At 38.4% G+C, this 5,895-nt stretch overlaps 1 long non-coding RNA gene across 1 annotated transcript; it reads left to right on the top strand.

The window, feature by feature from the left end:
* The first annotated feature begins 1,593 nt into the window (after window positions 1-1,593).
* Window positions 1,594-2,486, top strand: LOC139354093 (uncharacterized). Its single transcript, XR_011605188.1, has 2 exons — window positions 1,594-2,092; window positions 2,149-2,486. It is a non-coding gene; the product is annotated as an uncharacterized lncRNA (long non-coding RNA).
* Window positions 2,487-5,895: the final 3,409 nt, after the last annotated feature.

Raw genomic sequence — 5,895 nt, forward strand, 5'->3', positions numbered from 1 at the left:
CAGACGGACAGACGGACATGGCTAGATCGACTCGGCTAGTGATCCTGATCAAGAATATATATACTTTGTGGGGTCGGAAACGCTTCCTTCTGCCTGTTACATACTTTCCGACGAATCTAGTATACCCTTTTACTCTACGAGTAAGGGGTATAAACAAACAGTTTATTAGGATAGATTAAAAACGTTTATTTCATAATTGCACTTAGCATGGCCATGCTTTAGAAATACTTCTTCTTTTAATACGAATATTATTCCCAATTCCATTCTCTTTGTATCTAAAAAAAAATAAAAAAAATTTTAAAAAAAAGATTTAAAAAAAAATAATTATTCCTTTAAGTAAAATATACTAACAAAATAACTTCACAATATTACGTTATTTTTCAAAAGGAGGGAGATGTAGTATGCACATATATTGAATAACTACTCTACCTAGAGTACTTAAAGCAAACACACTGTAACACTTTGTTGCAGTGTTCACATAAACAAAGGCCCGGTCAAAAACCTAAGTGGCCGAAACATGAGTCGATCGGCGCGCTCACAGAAAGTGCAAGTGTCAGCACGCCGGCCGCTCAGCCAAACTTAAGTACATACATATACCCTCGCGCTCCAGCTAAAGGGAGCATAATTAAATACACTAATATACATAAGATATAAATAGCCGTCTCTCTGCCATCCAACTGTAGGCAGCGCAGCTACGAGACTAAGGCTTACTTAGAACCTAAGGAGAATTGTCAAGTCAGAAACAACTTGACGTTGGAAGCGGCACTAATGCTGCTCCAGATTTTGAATAAAGATTTTAAATAAGGATTTACAATAACAAATAAAAGATGTCTACTCTTTATGGGGACAGGATTTTAAATAAAGAATTACAATAACAAATAAAGGATGACATTACTCTACACCACTCTAACACTCTTAACGCTTAAGCCTAGTACTCAGATCGACGAAAACCGCGAGCTAACCATAGGAGTGAGCGAGAGGCAAACAGGCGGCTAAAGGTTTTCGTCGGGTCTGTTTTTCAGCGCGGTACTCAGATGAGCTAAGGAAATACGAAAAAAATACCAGATTTCGCGAGTGAATTGTCGATGAATGCCGTTAGCTGCGGCCCAAAGAATAAGAGATTTAATCTTTGGCGGTGTTCGTGCAAAGGCGATGTGGAAACTAAAAATTAACAAGGAAGAACGCTATAGTCGAGTACCTCGACTATCAGATACCCGTTACTCAGCTAAATGGAGATATGCAAGCAGCAAAGCGAGATTAAAATGCGCCACCTACCGGCGGTATACAGATTTAAGCGTTATGGGCGTTAGAGTGGGCGTGGCAAATTTTTTTTGGATCAATCGATAGGTATCGACGAGACCAATACATTTCAGTTAAAATTTTTTATCTAGCATAAAAATTGTGGGCGTCACAGGTTTTTGCGGTTTGTGGGCGTTAAAGTGGGCGTGGCAAACTTTTTTTTGAGTCAATCGATAGGTATTGATGAGAACAATACATTTTAGTTAAAATTTTTATTCTAGCATCAAAACTGTAGGAGCCACAGTTTTGGGCGGTTTGTGGGCGTTGGAGTGGGCGTGGCACATTGCTGAAACAAACTTGCGCTTCGTAAGAAGCTCAGGAATCTGCACGCCAAATCTCAATAGCCTAGCTCCCATAGTTTCCGAGATCTCAGCGTTCATCCGGACGGACAGACAGACGGACAGACGGACATGGCTAGATCGACTCGGCTAGTGATCCTGATCAAGAATATATATACTTTATGGGGTCGGAAACGCTTCCTTCTGCCTGTAACATACTTTCCGACGAATCTAGTATACCCTTTTACTCTACGAGTAACGGGTATAAAAATGGAAGGAAAACCCCAAAATCGAATGCAGGATATCAGTGCAGATGAAATAGGACGCCAAATCCAAGCTTATGCCCTTTATTGTGGGATTTCACCGACAGGAAGCAATTCCACAAAAGGGGCAAATTCGCAGAATAGTTAAAGTGCTGGATGAGATCCACTAAAGAATCCCAGTAGGAAGGAACATGCCGAGTGGGACTTCGATCTCTACATGGACATCCTGCCGGGCGCGTCCCCGCAAGGAAAGTAAGAGCTGGCCAAAAGAATTTGGTTGCGTTGTACTAATAGAAGTATCTTTTTAGCAGAACCACCAGTAATACGATCTCCGGATACCACCACCACTACTTGGCAGCTTAAGCGGAGATGGAGGACCCGCTGGCTTCTATAGGGAGGAGGAAAATAGGGCGCCCGCTAAGGAACAGTTGGAGAAGCCATAGCCAGCCACTGCCAGGATGCTGGGCGACTTCATGCAGCATCAGCGGATCAACCCCGTTCTCCCACTTCCTCAAGGTCCAGTATGCCCATTGGGACACGGAGCTGGACTGCGGTGGCACGGAAAAGAATGCGAAGCATCCGTGGGACGAGAAGGAAACCTTAAGCTACTAATTTAGATAAATAAAAACATTCGTTGAACATTCCATTTATTATACCCGTTACTCGTAGAGTAAAAGGGTATACTAGATTCGTCGGAAAGTATGTAACAGGCAGAAGGAAGCGTTTCCGACCCCATAAAGTATATATATTCTTGATCAGGATCACTAGCCGAGTCGATCTAGCCATGTCCGTTTGTCCGTCTGTCTGTCCGTCCGGATGAACGCCGAGATCTCGGAAACTATGGGAGCTAGGCTATTGAGATTTGGCGTGCAGATTCCTGAGCTTCTTACGCAGCGCAAGTTTGTTTCAGCAATGTGCCACGCCCACTCTTACGCCCACAAACCGCCCAAAACTGTGGCTCCTACAGTTTTGATGCTAAAACAAAAATTTTAACATAAGTGTTTTCTTCTCATCATCAATACCTATCGAGTGACCCGAAAAAAAAATTGCGACGGCCACAGTTTTCATGCTAGATAAAAAATTAACTGAAATGTGTTGGTCTCGTCAATACCTATCGATTGATCCAAAAAAAATTTTGCCACGCCCACTCTAACGCCCATAACGCTTAAATCTGTCTACCGCCGGTAGGTGGCGTATTTAAATCTCGATTTGCTGCTTGCATATCTCCATTTCCCTTTGGTCCCTTTAGCTGAGTAACGGGTATCTGATAGTCGAGGTACTCGACTATAGCGTTCTTCCTTGCTTATTATAAGTTTGATCATTAACTTCGATTAGCTTCACAACTAAAAGTCTTAGTGAAACTTTAACTTACAAACAAATTTTATACAAAAGTGGACAAATATTAACTTAATTATTAAAAATAGACACAACAATCTTAGTACATGAATATAATTTAAAATAATAGTTAATACCTGTATTTGAAATATTAAATACTTCCATTTTGCATTAAATCTTTTTTTAAATTGTTTTTATTTATTGTTGCACAAGCTCACTTGAAACGTCGCGACGCGTCGCTCACACTTCAGCACAATAAAATGATTTGCTCTATGTTTTACACTTATTCTTGAAGAGGACAGATGGAGCAAAACAAAAATAACAACAGAGTAAGAAATTTTGAGGTGTTATGAGACAGTACTGACCTTTTTTTAGCAGTAATATTATCTTATGTTTTTTATTTTTGGCCTATGGGGGCGACCACTGTGCACCGTCAGACTGGAGCCAAACTCACACACAGATCACACCATAGCATCATTCTATCTGACTCACGACCATGACGGGCCATTACCAAACACAACAACTAATACATGGACACTCATCTAAGGAACTCATCGTGGGAGGGGACGCTAACTCACACCACACGCAATGCGGAAGTACAAACACAAACAAAAAAGGTGAGTTACTTTACGACTATCTCCTTCAACAAAATCTATCCATCTGCAACAAAAGGAATGACCCAACTTGCATCACTAGAAATAGGAGGGAAGTTTTAGACATTTCACTAATATCCGATCCCCTACTTAACCAGCTAGAAGCGTGGAAGTTGGGGATCGAGCACTCATTCTCAGACCACCGATACATTGAATTTAAAATAACTCTAGACTGTCCCACCGAGAACATTACTAATCTAAGATTAACCAACTTTGAAAACTTCGGTCACACTACAAAGAATAAGATTTTTCGACTAGTGAAACTCTTAGCCGATCTGAGTACTAGGCTTTAAATCTGTCTGCCGTCCACATATCCATATATTGAGATTGTGGATAGGCGGCGCTTTGCTGCTTTCATATCTCCATCTCTTTTTGGTTCACTTGGTAGTCGAGACACTCGACTACAGCGTTCTTACTTGTTTAAATTGAAAATTTTGTTTTAAGATTTTTCCCATATTATGGGGTTTATAACATTATTATGTTTGGTTTATAATTATTCTTGTCGCAAACTAAATTTCTGTAAAAAAAATCTGCACTTAAAATTATTTATTTTGCTCATGAAATATTTTTTAGGAACTTTTTGGAGCCAGTGGGGGGACATATTGGGGGCCTATTATAAAATGTTGAGTAAAACATTGGCTGCTCTAGCTCTGTGGGCGTATCCTCTTAATTATCGGCTTATTAAAATATAAGTCTTTAGAGTAAAGGAATTACGGAATGAAAAAAAAGCCATGTCAACCAATCGAACGTGAGTAAAGGGGGGATATATATGTAAATGGTTATGTTGCATTATTTTTTTGAAGGAAATAATCAAAAGATGTTACACAAATTTTTACTTACCAAAACTTTACAAAATGGCGGCACATACTCACGTGCCACAGTGTCTCGATTTTTGAGTTTTTCGGTTATGGACTGGGTCGACCTTGTAATTCGTATCTAAAATCAAAAAATTATTTTAAGTTCATCTTCTATTTGAACCTAAAATCCCCGAAAGAAATAATGGCATGAAAATTAAATATAGTTTTAAACAAAAAATGGTAATTCACACGAAAAAAGACTTCATTTCCTACCACCTTGAAAAATAATAAAAAGGACTTTTTGTACAAACATGTACGTTCAAATGGAAGAGAATTTAATATTGAAGAGAATAAGTTTTGATTCACTTCATATGTTGCATAGGTTTTTGTGAATTGTGTCCATAAGATTGATAAAAAGCCAAAATGAAAAGTGGAGAAAAAGCATTTACAAGTTTTTTATGTGCGCTCGGAGCGAGTCCTAGTTACTCCCTTACATGCTCAATCTGAGATGCACATTTCTGATATATTTTAAATTAAATAAAATCGTCTTCGGAATAAAAAATTAAAGATGTTTTATACTCGATTTTTGAAAGCATTAGGCTGTATTAAAAATGTAATTTTCCAAAGACGTTTTTTATTTTATTCACGTTTTATAGGTTGCCATGACATACTTTAAATTTGACAACATATAGGAACAGATAATAAAACTAAAAAATCGGTGTTATTGCTGTACCATATCCTGTATAATTTCCTTATGAAATCGATTAAACCGAAATTAAAGCTTACAGTGGACAATAGGTTCCAAGAAATATAAAAATTACTTAGGGTCGCCTTGCCATCAGAAAAAATTTAAAAAACTAAGAAATTTCCACTTTGCCGTAAAATTTTAAAATTCAAAATTGGAAAATTTTGCCTGTGTACCTGTCTTATCGCTCTATCAAAATAGATTTCTTTAGAGATTAGTTTAGTAAATACTTATCGGTTGCTAAAAAAAAGGTTACCACACCCACAAACTCCCATAACGCTTAAATTTGTCTGCCGCCCAAATTACTACGTATTGAAATCGTGTGCGGGTGGGTCGCGTTGTATCCCAGTCGGAAATGACTACATTTTAGCACCCGTGCTTTCATTATGAAACAAAAAACCTGTGTCGAAAGTGATGAGTCTTCCCATTCTATTTACACGGGTGCGGGACAAAAAAGAAAGAATCTCTTTCTTGCAAGCAACCCAAAAAACTGTTTTACTTATGGAATTAATTAATTAATAGACA

The sequence above is a fragment of the Drosophila suzukii genome (genome assembly GCF_043229965.1).
Source record: "Drosophila suzukii chromosome 2 unlocalized genomic scaffold, CBGP_Dsuzu_IsoJpt1.0 scf_2c, whole genome shotgun sequence".
Taxonomy (NCBI): Eukaryota; Metazoa; Arthropoda; class Insecta; order Diptera; family Drosophilidae; genus Drosophila; species Drosophila suzukii.